This window comes from Furipterus horrens, unplaced genomic scaffold (genome assembly GCF_987537825.1).
Source record: "Furipterus horrens unplaced genomic scaffold, mFurHor1.1.pri manual_scaffold_10, whole genome shotgun sequence".
Classification (NCBI taxonomy): Eukaryota; Metazoa; Chordata; class Mammalia; order Chiroptera; family Furipteridae; genus Furipterus; species Furipterus horrens.
This window is the reverse complement of record NW_028327180.1, coordinates 102,601,497-102,616,788: the sequence shown is the minus strand read 5'-3', so window position 1 is coordinate 102,616,788 and position 15,292 is coordinate 102,601,497. Positions and strand designations below refer to the sequence as shown.

Here is a 15,292-nt window from a genome sequence, read left to right as displayed (position 1 = left end):
TAAACCAAAAGGTTGTGGGTTCAGTTCCCATTGGGGCACATACCTGGACCAGTCAATGTTTCTCTCTCTCCTTCCTCTCTAAAGGCAAAGAAAAAGCTGTCCTCAGTGAAGATAAATAAATAAATGCTGATTACGAGGCCTCAGCCCAGACCCGAATCAGACAGGGTGGGGCCCAGTGGCCAGTCCTCCAGGGGACTCTGATGCCCCCAAAGTGTGGGACCCCTGCCCTGAGCACCATGCATTTTCACATCCGGCCAGAGGCCCCACCTTCTATCTCTGGTCAGCCATTAGGTGTCAGAGGAACCAGAAATAAATGGCAGTGAGCTTGGCTGAGAGGACAACACACCGAAGTCCTCAACGCCATTTGTTGATGGTCTCCCTTGCTGTGCAATGAGATTTTAGTTCCATGTCTGTATTTTCTTTTGCTGCCCTTGCCTGAAGAGATGTATCCAAAGAGATGTTGCTAAAAGCGATGTCAAGAGTTTACTGCCTGTTTTCTTCTAGGAGTTTTATGTTTTTAAGTCTAACTTTTGAACTCTAATCCATTTTGAGTTTGTTCTTGTATATGGTGTAAGGAAGTGATCCCATTCCATTTGTTTTGCCTACTTTGTTGAGGATCAAGTGATCACATAAGCGAGGGTTTATTTATGGCACTCTATTCTATCCCATTGATCTACATGTTTTTACGCCGGTACCATGTTTTATTATTGTACTTTTGTAGTATAGTTTGATATGAGGAAGTGGAGTATCTTCAACTTTGTTCTTTGTCAATGTTTCTTCGGCTATTTGGGGTCTTTTGTGGTTTCATGTAAGTTTTAGGATTAGTCCTAATGCTGAGAAGAATGCCATTGGTATTTTGATAGGGATGACATTGAATCTATTGTTTTAGGTAGTAGGACATTTTAACAATATTAATCGTTCCAATCTAAGAAAAAGGTATACTTCCCATTTATTTGCATCTTTTTCAGTTTCTTCCTTCTATGCCTTAGTTTTCAGGGAGCAGGTCTTTCCCCTCTGCTTTTTTTATTACTGACTTTTTAGAGCGAGAACAGTTTTGTTGTTGCAGTTATTGACGCATCACTGGTGAGACCTGCACGCGCCCCGACCAGGAATCGAACCCGCCGCTGTGGCGCGTGGGCACAACACACTGCCAGGTGCCTTGTTTGTAATCGCAGACCACGATGGCTATGTAGGGGCCTGTTACACTCTTCCCTCTACTGTGCGTGTGTGAATTTTGTGTCAGCTTTTCCATAATTTAGTGTTAAAGGAAAAAACAAACAAACATATCCGGCTGAGCATGGGATCCGCTGCCCTGACTCCTGTGCGTCTGTGGGTCCTTCGGTCCGCTGGGCCAGAGGGGGACGTTTCCCAGATAAACCTTTCAGGGTTCTCTCGCATCCAGGCCGTGCGCACACCCGGCGTCGCCTGCACGGTGAGTCAGGGGGGCCACCCTGACACAGGGCGGCGGGCGGTGGCGAGCGTTAGCTTTGGTTCGTCCTCCAGACTCTGGGTCACGGACAATCCCAGAAGCGTTTGAAGGGGCCACAGGCAGCGCTGCGGGGGTGGGTGCCGGGTGGCAGCACAGGTGACCAGAGGGCGAGCCCATCAGGAGCGGCCGGCGTGGGGGCCGGCAGGGACCCTGGGCCTGGAGCCCATCCCACGGACGGAGCGCTCGCTCCTCCATGGCTGTCCTAGGAAGTCTCGCAGAGTCCCTCCCGGGCCTCGGAGCCGGCACCGGGACCCCCTAGGACCCGATGCTCGTTTTATTTTTGGCCGAGGGCGAGGTGCGGTACTGAAGGGAAGGGAGAACGCCCGCGGCGCCGAGTCCATCGCCTGGTGCCTGGCCTAAGGCACCGCACCGCCTCCGCCCCTGATTTCCACTCTCCGGGTTCCGGCCATGCTGGGTGGTCCTGGGTGGTGGTCGCACGCCCGGGGCGGCCGGTCCAGACGCGTGGTCCTCGCGACTGGACGCCGGGCCCGGCGCGGACAGCTGTCACCCCGCGCTGCCGCCATGTCAGACACGGGCGGCATTTAATTCCAAGACGAGGAGCCGCTCTGTCCTGCGAGCGCACGAGGCCCCGGCGTCTCCGAGCCGCCGCGGCAGCTGTGGACGCACGTCTCCCGGCCCCGCCCAGGAACGCTCGGAAGCCTCCGGCACACCAGGGCCCGCCGTTCCCCACCTCCCAGCCGCCCTCGCGGCGAGGCGTGGCCACGTGACGCTGGCCCCACCCCTCGGGGGCGCGGCGCCCACCGGATCTGCGCAGGTGCGCAGGCATGCGCAGAAGCGCGAGGAGATGCAGGCTCACGTTAATCAGTCTTCCCGGGCTCACGCCCTTATTTCACGCGAGGGGCGTGTCAGCCGCTGGGAGGAGCCTTGCGCTCTGAGTGGGACGTCGCCACTGCGGGGGCCCGGGGGAGCTGTGCCAACGGCAGTGTTGCCTGCCCAGGGGGCCACGAGGCCCGGCCCCACGTTCCCAGGGCCGCCCTCCTCCCGGGTCCCTGGAGGGCTCCTGGCCGGAGCAGTGCGACAGCCCGGCGCCGTGGACTGTGACGCAGCGAGGCACGTGCTCCAGGCCACAGCAACGCAGAGAAAGGCCCGGCGGGGTGGGGCACGGCACGGCACGTCCTTACAGAAATAGTCAGGCCAGGGCCCGGGAAGGAGGGGAACAGCCGAGCTCACAGGGCTCCGGGCGCGGGTCAGGTTCACAGGCAGGTCCGGTCCGGTGGACACCGGGGCTCGTGCGCAAACGTTAGAGACAGCAGGTGATTGTGTCTTCTCAGGTGTTCCCCCCAAGACATCCATTATCATTATCGAGCCCCCACCTAAGCCCGGGGTCCAGGCCGAACACGCAGTGCCGCGCGCCCCCCGCCTGGTGCACCGAGGACCCCACACGGTCGCCAAGCTCCATCCGATCACAGGAAGACGTCAGACGAACCCAAACAGGAACACTCCGCTGCGGCCTGCGCGCTGCTGTCCAGACGTGCCGAGCTCCTGAAGGGCCCTTCGGCGGGACTGGCCCTGGAGGAGGAGGATACTGAGACGCGACACCTAAAGGTCATGGGCTTCCTAGGATGTTAGTGGGAAAACGTGACATCTGACCGTTGTCTTGACAGCAGCGGCTACAGCGTCCATGCCTTCCCCCCAGTCATGGGCTAAAACCTAGTGCCCAGTGTGACACATTAGGAGGTGGGACCTGGGTGGGCATTTAGGTCCTGAGGGTGGAGCTGTAGAAGGGGATCAGGGTCCTTGTTTTGGGAACAGACCCCAAGGCGTTTCCCTGTCTATGACCACCAGTGGGCTCCACCAGACCCCCAGATCTGCCAGGGCCTTGACTAGGCTTCCAGCCTCCAGAATTGTGACGCATGAAATGTTTATTGTTTTATAGCAGCCCGAACGGACCAAGGCAGTATTGCCCCAGAGTTACTCTCCTGGCTTTCATTTTGTGCCACGGCTATGTCTCATGTTCACATTAGGAGAACCGGACCAAGTATATGGGAATTCTGTACTGTTTTTGCAAACTACAGGTGGACTAGGGTGACCCTCTTGTCTCAGAAATGGGTGAACCGGTGACAAGACAAGGGTGGGTACCCTTACATGGATCTCAGCTGCCCAGCCTGTGCCTACTGGCCGGGCAGGTGGAGCAGCCCTGAGCGGGGACAGCTTGGCCAGTTGGAGGACAGCAAGGAAGCCGGGTGAACTGGGGCAGGTGGCGTGAAGGTGAGCAAGAGGGAGTGGCAGGAGCTGAGCTTGGACAGATGGCAGATCCGATTGCTAGGGCCACCTCTGGGGGTGAGGGCAAGAAGGGATTCTCCCTGCCCTTCACACCTCCTCCCACCTCCATTGGTCACAGCATTAAGTTCTTCTGGGTTTTCCTCAAGTACCTGAATAGCATCAGCAAATGTGCAGCCTTGCCCCCCTTCCCGACCGGTGCACCAAAGGGTTGTGGGTTCGATCCCCTGTCAGTGTGTGTACGGGAGGCACCCAACTGATGTTTCTCTCACGTTGATGTGTGTTTCTCTACCTCCCTACTGCCTTCTTTAAAATCAACAAACATATCCTCAGGTGAGGACTAAAAATAAATAAATGGTCTGCAGAACTTAAATCTGTGGCTTGTCTTGCTGGTGTGGGACAGTGTCTCCCACCACAGAGGATGGGGTCCCTCTGCCCCTCACCATTACCCGCCTCCCAATTCAGGTCAGCTTGCACCTCATCAGGGTCCCAATTTATAATTAGAACAGGTTGAAACATTTACTTTTTCATGGTCTCTTGTGGGTTGATGCTCAAGGCTGGATCCACCAGCAGTATTTTCTATTTAAGGCTGTATGAGTTTTATCCACCAACAGCCTGTTGGGCTACGATTTTCCTCTGTGTGCCCAACATTCCTAAAGGAAATGGCTGTACTCCATGAATTGCTCAAAATAATGCTAAGTTTGGTTTGTTTCGTGTTTGACCCCAACCTTCAGTTACAGCTTTTTCTTTCATTTTCTGAGTTTCTATTGCCTGTGTGTTTTCTTATTGGCAGAATAGGAGACTGCCTCCACCCCACCATCACTGTGACCTAGCCTCTCCAGCTGAATCTTGCCCAGGACTTCCGTCTCAGCCTCGGGCCCCTGCCCAAGCCACCGCTTACTGGCCCCTGCTTCCTGGGTCCTGGTACCCTTCTTTGCCTGCTGAAGCGCATGGCACGCACTGCCCAGAAAGGGATGTCTTCACATCCCTAAAGAGGCCTTCAGTCTGCCCGGCTCACCTGGCACAGGTTTCGAGAGCCCAGGTTCTCCTGCTGGACTTCAAAGGCACAGCTCGGCTCTGGTACCATCTAGCTGCTGACGGTTTGACGATCACTACTTCATGGGAGTCACACGTTGACACGTTTTCTCTCCAGATGGTTTTCCACCTTTATCCCTGCTTTTCTGAAATGCCACAAGAACAAGTCTAGATGGGGCTCTCTACTCGTTCACCTTGCTCTGTGCTTGAGGAGCCTTCCTCCTGCCTCCTGTAATTGTTTGTTTCCAAGGACTATCTCTGTTCTCCTCTGGAACTCTGTGTGGCTGTGCATCCTGGGTGGTCCTCTGCCACTCACTCCGGTTCCCATGGTGGTCTCCTCTCCCTCCTCTTTCTCTTTTCTGGTCATTTTTTTCTATTCCCTGAGATAGTTGTTTGGCTTTACTCTTTAAGCTCCCTATTGACCCTTTTATTTCCACCACTTTTTAAATTTTTTTTATTTATTGATTTTAGAGAGAGAAAGGAAGGTGGGAGAGAGTGAGAGAGAGAAACATCGATTTGTCGCTCTACCCACCATGCGGTTGGCGGTTGATTCCTGTGTGTGCCCTGTCGATATATTGAACCCACAGCTCCAGTGCATCAGGATGACGCTCCCGCCAACTGAGCCACCTGGCTGGGTGCCACCATTTACTTTTGAAAAGTCTTCTGCCCTGGTTGGTGTGACTCAGCAAGTTGGGCGCTGTCCCACAAACCGTCGGCGGTTTTGTCTTGGTCAGGGCACGTGTCTGGGCTGCAGGCCAGGTCCCTGCAATAGACAAGCAATTAATGTTCCTCTCTCAAACATTAATGTTTTTCTCCCTCTCTTTCTTCCTCCTTTTCTTTTCTATAAAAATAAATAAAGCATTATAATAGTAATAAAATTCTCTTTAATGAGCTTTACTGAGATTCAATTTACATACAATGAAATGGTCCCACTTTCGGTACCTGTTCTGCTGCGTTTTGACAATTACACAGTGTAATCTCCACCACAGCCATTTCCCCCACGAGATTTCCCAGGCCCCTTCCCTGTCACCCCCACACCAGGCCTGGGTAGCCGGGCTCCACTGTCATTGCTGGTCACAGCTGTCTTCCGTGGACGACGGCTGTGAGACTCACCCTCATTCTTGCGTCTACCAGTGGTAGGTTCCCTTCCTGCTGCTGAACTGTCCCATTGGATGGCTCTGCCACCATTGTACCTACTCCTAGCTGAGGGACGCGGGCGCTCCTGTTCTTCTGTGTAATGCTGTGTACCCATCCGTGTACACGCCTCTGTGCACATGACACCCTTTGCTTTGCTTGGCAGACACCCAGGAGTGGGATAGCTGGATGGCACAGAAGCACATGTTCAACTCTGTCACAAATGCTGACCTGTTTCCCAGCGCAGTATCCCCTTTTCCGGTCCCACCAGAGGCGGGTGAGGTCCCTGTGCTCTGAACCTTTCCCACTACGTGCTATGTTATCGCCAGGTGGATTAGTCCAGGGACCTCAGCTTCCATGATAGGCCCATCCTACATGGAAAGGCGGGCTTCCTGTCACAGGTGTTGGCTTTGTTTTCCCGAGGCGGTGACGGGCAGGGGCCCCTGAAGACCTCCAGATGCCAGCCTGACTCGCTCCAAAACCCAAGCCCACTCTGAGAGCCCGACGTATACACCATATCTTTGGAGAAGCTACGTCTGGCTTTGGACTAGGGAGTGGAGCCAGCTGCCAGCTGCCAGCTGCCCTGCCTGGGCCACAGGAGCAATTGTTCCCAACCCCACCTCACTCAATCCCCTGGGGACAGCCCCGCCCCCACCCCACCCCGGTGCCTATTCTGGGGCTGCTTCCTCCCACCCCTTCTGCCGATTTCCTCCTTCCCTGCTTTGCTGAAGCCTATCTCCTGATGCCTCTCTTCCCACTCCCCACCAGCCTCCTCGCACTTCGCCGCCAGTCACTTCAGTGAGGCCCTGGGGAGAAGGGAGGACACTGCTGCCACTCTGTCACTGAGGGCTTGGTTTCTGTCCTGTTGCTACGTGGAGAAAGCAGATTATAAACAGTTTATGTAGCCTCCACTTTTATAAAAATAGATATAAATACACATAGCAAAGTAACAGAATAGACATTAAAATGTATACAGATTTATCTGAGTGATGGGGTTAAAGTGATCTATGGGTTTTTTAACTTTTTTAAATACTTCCATGTTTTCTACAGACTCTGGCAGAGGCCAAAGCCTCCAGCGCAGAACTGGGGTTTCTTTGTGGTTGCCGCCCCATCCCCGCCCTTCCCCAGGAGGGCGGAGACCAGCAGGGCAGAAGTCAAGTTCCCTGAGCCTCTGGGTACCTTTCCTTCACCAGGTTCTCCCTCTCTGCTGGCCCTGCCTCCTGGTCTCAAGTGACATCTGATCGAGAGGCACAAAACTCGAGTTCAGGTTTCCAGCCAGTCTTTCTTGCCCTCTCAGGAGTCCGCTTACAACGGAGAGGCCCAAGCCGCTGCCCAGCTGGACAGGTGAGCTCACCCAGAGCACAGGGCGCTGCCTCGTGGGGCTCCCAAGATGGGTACTGTCCGGGTCTGCTTGTGGTCTGCAGGCCTCTGCACCCAAGCCTCCACTCCCGCCCCCCTGCCTCAGTTTCCCTAGTGTTGTTCCCATGAAAGAACACTGCTGCGGTCTGCAGACACGCTGGAATTACGGTGTGTTCACCCAGCATCCACGCGGCCAGGCTGTTGGAAAGCAGGCAGAGGACACAGGCCCTGAGTCCATCCTCTCGTGAGAGACCCTGGCAGGGGCTCTGGGGGCCTAGCCGGCACAACCACCATCCAAGTGTCTCCCCAAAGGAGGCCATGAAAGGAAAAACCCGAGCTGTTCTCAGCCGGCAGCCTGTGCACGGCTGTGGCCCAGCTCTGGCAGAAGCCTGCTCGCACTCCTGGGGTCTGCTGGGACTTAGGGTTGGTTCTAGGTGGCCATTTCCGCATGTTCCAGGCACCCCGCACCCCAAAGCTGAGGCTGCTAGTGGACACCAGAGCGGCATGGACTTAGCCCAGAGCCAGTCTGCCCCCAGCCCGCGCGATGCCAGTGGGCTTTGCTCTAGGAACGCGTCTCTTCTCCCAGAGCCGACCCGCTGCCCTCCGACACCCTCCTAAGTTCCATGGCACAGCCGAAGGCAGCAGTTCATACTGTCGTCACTGTCATTATACCACAAAGGATGTTGCTTACTGAGCGCTCCCACAGGGCAGGCTGCGCAAACACATCACTGCCCGATTCTCACGGGCACGGAGGCAGACGTTGTTGTCCCCGTTTCACAGGGAGGCAGTGGGGGCTCAGAGAGGCTCAGACTGCGGTCATGGTCACACCACCCCAGCTGGTTGCCTCCCCAGCCCACCTCTTCCCATTAACCCCTTGGGAAAAAGAATACAATGTAAGTCTTCCATCCTTAACACCCATTATTTTCTTCCATGTCCATGGCCCAAGGTGTGAAAGGGAACCTCTTTGTACAGAGTTTGTGTTTCTTCTCAGCCTTGACTTAACCTGCTATGTTCTTAACTCTGTAATTAAGTCACAGTTCTGCTCCTTCACATGACATATAAATTGACTCTACTTATCTGTGTGATACACGTAGATCGTCGGCAGCCGTCCGTCTCGAGAGACGATGGTGTAGCTTCTTCAGAGTCTATCTGCACCGCCAAGAATGGCTGTGCAGTCCGACTCGGGAGTGACATGGTATCTGTCTCCTCCCGTGTTGAATCGACATCTTGCGATGACGCTGAAGCTACAGAGCCTGGGCAGGGTAATATGGAGGGTCTGCTGTTGCCCATGCAGCAGACCCCCCCTCTCTTCGCAGCTGAAGGGTCCAAGGGAAAGACGGAGTCGATACAGCTTGGGTTCAGGTGCGCCGCAGGAGTTGCCGGTGTTGACTACAACGTCAAACCGCCTTAGGGACTCCGGCTCCGGATTTTCTGTCGGGGTTTACTCCCTTAGCCTTTCCCCTGAAGAGGTATGCCGCAAGGCAGCGGAGGTTTTTTGGAGTCAGAGTTTTCCTTCTCTGATGTACCCTGACTGGAAGATCGAACCAGCGACACTTAGCTCGCAGGCCGACGCTCAATCCACTGAGCTAAACCAGCCAGGGCAAGATACACGTAGATATCTATGGGGTATATGAATATATTGTTTGTATAAATAATGAATATTTAATCATGTTTTAATATTTTAAATGTTATAATTCTTAATGCAGCCACATTAAGTCAAACATTTATTATAAAGATAACTTGTTTATCTAAAATTGATACTAATATAAGAATTCGCTCACACGATTGTGGAGACTAAAAAGTCTGAGATCTGCAGCCAGCAGGCCAGAGACCCGGGAGCGTTGACGCTGTCGGCTCCAGTCCGAGCCTGATGCCAAGGCAGGAGAACACCCACGTCCCAGGGCAGACAGGCGGGCGGAGAGAGAATTGTGTCCCATTTGGCCTTTCATCCCACTGCAGCCTCCAACGGCCTGGGGAGGCCCCCCCCACATCGGGGAGGGAATCTGCTTGACTCAATCTACTGAATCAGCTGTTCATCTCACCCACAAACAGCCCCAAGGACACCCTCAAAATAACGTCTGAACAAATATCTGGGCAGCCGGTGGCCCCGCCAAGATGACAGGTAAAACTAGCCAGCACCCACCTGCCCCGTTTGCCTGGGGCCATCCAGCTGTTGTCTGGGTTTGGAGGACGTTACATGTCCTCGCTGACCTCTAGGGAGGCAGCTCGTCTCGGTTTGCCTCGCAGTGTCAGGAGGGCGCCTCAGTAGGAAGGGCCCGTCCGGTCCCCTGGGCTTCAGAGGGGTTTGTGAGGCCCCCGGGGCATGTGCCCGCCAGCACTCGGCCGTATCTCCTGATTGTTGCCATCCCACCCGGGCACAGAGGGATGGAGCAGATCCACTCAACGTTCCTCTCGCACGTTGATGTCTCACCCTCTTTCTCCCTCCCTTCCCCTCTCTCTAAAAATAACTAAAATCTTTTTAAAAGTTAGGAAATGTTAAAGCACAGAAAAGTATTGTAAATGCATCTTGATTCCACTATCCTGAATGACTACTAATATATTTTTTAAGATTTTATTTACTTTTGGAAAGAGGGGAAGGGAGGGAGAAAAGAGAGGGAGAGAAGCATCAGTGTGTGGTTGCCTCTTGCACGCCCCGAACCAGGGACCTGGCCCGCAACCCAGGCCTATGCCCTGACTGGGAATCGAACCGGCGACCCTTTGGTTTGCTGGCAGGCATTCAGTCCACTGAGCCACACCAGCCAGGGCCATTTCTAAACTTGTAACATTTCTAAACATATTGAATTCATTGTGCAAAACACAGATGTTGTCAAATTAGAAAACCAAATTATGATGCCCCTGCTCAGAAGCACTAACAAGATTTTTTTGTACACGTGTGTGCATACACACGTGGAATCGCACAGCACACCCGTGTTTCAGTGAACCGCTCATCACTCCGAGTGCACTTCATACCCTGGTCTCTGGGACGCTGTAAGGTGCTGTTTTCTCCTTCAAGGAGGATGGGCTTTGCTCCTGGAGCTGCCTCTCCCCTCCCATATTTAACCTGAAACAGGGCCGGGTCGGGGCACGGTCCCTGCTGGGATCAGCTCACTCGGAAGAGCGGTAACAGGTCACCAGAGGGAACCGCCCACCTGCAGAGCCGGCCCAGGCGCTCTCCAGCTGTTCCCGGCTGTGTCCAAGGGCCTAGAGCAGCTCCGGTACCAGGCGGACTCCTTCAAACCGACTCACGAGCACAGACCACTTCCGGCCAGTTCAGTCCAGTCGGTTCCATACCAACCAGCTGGACCCAGATGGAGCCAACACAAGCCGAGGGAAGCCAGCCTGTGGCCTTGGGAAGAACTCTAGGTGGGGCGCGGTCGTTCAGCGGCCCAGGTGGGGGCAGGGGGGCTATTCATAAAGACTCTCATGGTTTTGTTGAGTCCTTTTCATTACCTGGCACCTACCAGGGCTCCACTGAGCCGCACCGGAATCTCGTCCCCTCCCCCTACCTCACGTCACGTGGGTTTTCACCTGGCTCCTTCATTGTGGCTGGACCTTTTTTTTTCCTTAAGATTTCTTGGGTCATTTGGTAATATCGGGAGAAAGAAGACGGATTCTGTGATCTGCGTCCCGTGCAGAATCCCCACCCAGAAGCTTCCAGGGACACCGCCACCTCCGTTCACGAGAAATGGCATTCCCGCCAGGTAGGCGAGGTTACATTTTCTGGGACACACTGAGACTCCGAACAGACACAACTGACTTGGTAATATATTGTACTTGGCCGATGTATCCGAAATATTTTAAATTAACAAGGAACATTTGAGAGTACTGGGACCGTTTACCGTCTTTCTCCTCCATATCTGATGAACCGTGTGGGGCTCGCCCCCCGGCCGCGCGCGCCGGCCCCCCGGGGCTGCGCGTGTCACCACCGGGTCCGAGGTCATCAGGATCCCCGCCCCTCCCCAACCGGCCCCCGATACCCCCCCCCCCCGAAAGCCACGCCTTCCAAGCCCCGCCCCCGGAAAGCCACGCCTTCCACCGCCCCGCCCCTCGGGAAAGCCACGCCCCCGCCCCTCCCCACCCCAGTTCAGCGCCTGCCGCGCCCCGTGAGGGAGACTCCGGCGCGCTCGCCGAGACCGCGCTGCCAGCGGGTCACAGACCCGGGGGCACGCAGCTGGGTCGCACGGCTCGCCGCCACGGCCTGAACAAGCGTGTCCTCATCAGAACGGCTGTGCAGTGTTCTGCGCAGGGGCGCGCGGACTCGGGTGGCCTGGAGCCCGTGCCCTCCTCTGTGACGTGAGCGTAAGAAATAATAGCGTCCCGTCCACCCCGCAGCACAGTCAGGAAAATCCGAGGGAGGCGTGGGTGCGGATCGGCCGGAACCGCAGGAGCGGAGCAGAGCAGGTCCGGAACCCCGCTCGGGGCCGTGGGGCCAGCGGGAGTCACGGCCGCCTCGCACACCCGGGCCGGTGCCCGGCACGGGTCCCTGCGCGGGTCGCGCACCCCAGGCCCGGACGGCCGCACGGCTCTCTGCGCGCCGCACCGCGGGGGGCGGGCTTGGGGTCCGGGCAGCCAGGGGGCCTGGACGTAAGGCGGTCGGGCTGGTGCCCTTGAGAGACGGGGTCCCCTCAGAGACACCGTCCCGCCCTCACGTCTCCCCGCCCCCGCGAGTCGGCCTCTGCTGGTAATTGGCTGTCGTTAGGCAGGCCGCCTCCGCATTGGCCGAGAGCTCCAGGTGGCGCTGTCGGGATTGGTGGGCGGCCGCATTGCTCCCGGCCCCGGCTCCGGGCGCGGCGCCCGATTGGCTGGCGCCGGGACAGCCTGCTCCTGGGGCCGGGCCTGGGCGGTGTGGAGTAGGCCTCGGGCGGCGGCGGCGGCAGCGCGAGGCAGGTGAGGTTCGGGGCGGGGGCCGGGGGCGGCCGGGTGGGTGGGTGGGCACGGCGCCCCTCACGGCGGAGCGGGGCTGCGGGGACGCGCAGAGCTGCGGGCCCCGCCTGGGCCGCCGCCGACCGCCGACCGCCGCCCCCGCCTCAGCGGCAGCTCAGCCGGGCGCCCAGCCTCCGTCGCTCCCTCCGTCGGTCCCTCGGCCCCGGCGGGCGTCCGCGTCGGACACTCGCCGCCCTCCGTGCCGGCACGGGCGGCGCTGAGCCCAGCGACGCCGCTTGCGCTGTGACAGGAGCAGGTTTCCGCGCTCGTCTCTCCTGCGCGGTGCGCTCCGCGCCTGCCGTCGCCTGGCCCCGGGCGGGCGGCCTTCCCGCCCTCGTGTCTCCGTCCCGCGGTTTCCGTCCACTGCCCGGGAGAGCTTCTGCTACGCTGGCCGCCCCTCCCGTCTTCGGCCCCGCAGCGCCTCCGGGGTGTTTTCCCCTAGGATTTGGCAGCACCTCCTTGTTCCCAGCTGCGGGAGCGTCTCGTTGCCCCGTGCGTCGGTCCCGTTCCTGCGACGCGTGCGACGCGCGCCCCGCGCCCCGCGCCCCGCGCCCCGCGCCGCTCTGGCCGTGCGAGGCCGGGCCGGTTTCAGAGGCCTCGGCACCGGCCCTCTCCCTGCCCCGCGCCAGAGTGCGGGCCGCGGTGCCGCTGCCACGGCGGCTCGGGCCGTCCTCCAGCCCGTCCCCCACCCGCAGGGGGGGCGGGCGCCCCGGTGCCCACCCTCTGGCCGGGGCCTGCGCACGGGTCGCCCGGCGGCTTCGGCGGCCCCGCTGTTGGCTGAGGAGGCGGGACGTCTTGTCGGGAGCCCCCGCGCGCCTCCAGTGGGAGCGGGTGGTGGGCGCGCGCTCTCTGCGCCCTGGGCGCTGCCCCCCTGCCAGGCCCGGGACCTGCAGCCGCCCCTCACTCCTGACGGGCCCCGGGCGGTTCGCTGCGCCTTCTCCGCAGCCCAGGCCCTCAGGGCGTCCGCTCGGCGCCCCTGTGCAGGCCTGTCCGTGCCGCCTGCGCTCAGGGCCCGCCTCATCCTGTGGCCCCCGGCTGTCCCGCTGCGCCCCCGCCGCCGTCAGCGCGTGCCCCTCGGCCGTGTGTCTGTCCTCGCGCCGGCGCGCGCTGCAGCAGGCTTGGAAGTCGGGGACCGGGGCTTCCAGCTGCGCGTCTGCATCGTGTTCCGCTATTTGGGGCCCCGGCAGTTGCACGTGAGCTCAGGAGTGGCTTTCGCGTGTCTGCAGGCCGGAGTGCACTGACCGGAAGGGCCGTCTCCAGTCCGTGGCCTCGTCTCCCCGATCGCGAGTGTTTTCTGCAGTTCTGAGTGTACGGTCTGGCGCTTCCTGACTTCGTTGTTCTTTCTGATGCTGTTGTAAGAGGATTTGTTTTCTTAATTTTGCTTTCAGATTGTTCATGGATAGAAATGCAGCTGATACTTTGTGCTGACCTTTTATCCCGCAACTTGGCCCGGTGTTTATTAGCTGTAATAGTTTCTTGTGAGTTCTTTAGGACTCCTGTACGGGAGATCTGGCACCTGTGCAGAGAGGCAGCTTTGCTCCTTCCTTCCACTGCAGGTGCCTTTTCTTTCCTGTTCTTGCCTCACTGCTCAGGCTGGGCTCCAGCGCCGTGGTGGGCAGCGTGGGCGCCCTTGTCTTGCTCCTGCTCTTGGGGGAGCTTCTGGCTCTTCCCCACAGTCTGAGGCTCACCGTGATGCGTCTGGTCCGGCTCAGCGAGACCCCCTCTAATTTCCAGTGTGTTGAGTGCTTTTACTGAAGAAGAGAGTTGGGCTTTGACAAGGGCGTCTCTTGCCCCGTTGAGCGACCACGTGGTCCCCCCTGGCTGCTCCTCTGCCCTCCTCCTGCAGTCGGCCCCCCCAGCACCCTCACCTGCAGACGGCCACGGGTGCCACTCTCTTGCCTTCGGGGGTCCGTGGTGGACCCACAGCTGTTTCTCACTGATCCAATTATTTCTGACCTGTCAGTTTTCATTCATCCATTTGTTGTGTAACTTCCAAGTTTCTCACTATGGTCTTTTCTCCCTTAAGTTTTGTTCATTTGAGTACACATGCCTTTTAAAAGGCCTTCCCAAGAGGGGTGCCTGGAAGCCAAGAGAGTGGAAGCTAACATCTCTGTTCAGTGCAACAATTTTTAACTGGAAGTTCCTTTCTGATCTATTTTCAAAGAATGCTGGTAATTGATGGGACTGTCTCCTCATAACCGTTGTCTCCTGTCCTGAATTTATGGCCACAAATGGTCTCCAGATTCTGCAGACAGCTGGCTTGAATTTGCTTGCAGGAACTGCCAGGCAGCATTCGGGTGGGAGAAGTGGTACAGGATGGAGCAACTGCTGCCCTCTCCCGCCTCTCAGGTGAGCGAGGGCCCAGGGAGTGCGCACATCAGCTCGGCCACTGCCGGATCGGGGCGCGCCGCCAATGTGTGGCCAGTGGAGGGGCCCATGGCTGGGTTCACCGGCAGGTGGGAGCTAGACAGTGAGGGTGGCCAGGCACAGGCGAGGTCGGCCGGGCTCGGCGGTGCTTGCCGGTGGCAGCTCTGCCCCCGCCACCTGCGGGAACGGCAGTATTACCCAGTTGATGGGAAACACTCTCGCTTTCTTCTCCCCCTTGTTTTCTAAATTTTGAACTAGCTTCCGTATTAACTGCTTACCAGCCTTGATTTTCAGATAAAGGAGGTGAGGCAAGACTAGACCTGCTGGGTCTGTGTTTGAAACTGTTGGGCCAAACTAAACTTAGGATGAACTGAGAAAGATACAGATGGCTGATACTCACAATACAACATTTATTATAACTACATGCTGCCGCGGCTGCTTCATGAGGCAGCTTATGTGACTCGTCAGCCTGCTTTGCAGCTTGAACTCTTATTTGTAAGTAGCAGGTGACTCTGTGTTCCACATAGTGGCATAGGGACACGTGGTGAATTGTCACCGGCTTTGGATTTTAGTTTAGGAGGTAAGAGCTACATGGAAGATGCTCTGACGTTTGTGCCAGTCACCCTGCAGGTCCCAGACTTAATCATGAGTGGGGCTGTCACTGTGGGCTGAGAGGACTCCGCAGGGCTGCAGCCTGAGGACAGAGCCTGCTGGCTTTGGTCTTAGCCCTTCTGTTTCCTCTGC

General features: G+C 57.6%; 1 protein-coding gene and 1 long non-coding RNA gene across 9 annotated transcripts in view; both read left to right on the top strand.

The window, feature by feature from the left end:
• Positions 1-2,310: 2,310 nt before the first annotated feature.
• On the top strand, positions 2,311-10,592 carry LOC150001124 (uncharacterized). 5 transcript variants are annotated; one of them, XR_016513358.1, is made up of 4 exons: positions 2,724-3,055; positions 7,093-8,151; positions 9,218-9,380; positions 10,329-10,592. It is a non-coding gene; the product is annotated as an uncharacterized LOC150001124 (long non-coding RNA). The 5 variants fall into 5 exon arrangements; XR_016513360.1 differs by lacking the exons at positions 9,218-9,380; positions 10,329-10,592 and adding an exon at positions 2,311-2,643 and having other exon boundaries at positions 2,782-3,055; positions 7,093-8,348; XR_016513361.1 differs by lacking the exons at positions 9,218-9,380; positions 10,329-10,592 and having other exon boundaries at positions 7,093-7,243; positions 7,716-8,348.
• Positions 10,593-11,355: 763 nt separating this feature from the next.
• The window catches only part of SUN1 (Sad1 and UNC84 domain containing 1), a 44,215-nt gene continuing 40,278 nt past the window's right edge, over positions 11,356-15,292 (top strand). Inside the window, exon 1 of one of the 4 annotated variants that reach the window (XM_090288712.1) lies at positions 11,356-11,557. The gene's annotated coding sequence lies outside the window, so the exon portion shown is untranslated. Of the gene's footprint in view, positions 11,660-15,292 lie in introns of all 4 variants that reach the window. The other 3 variants (XM_090288709.1, XM_090288708.1, XM_090288710.1) reach the window with 3 other exon arrangements.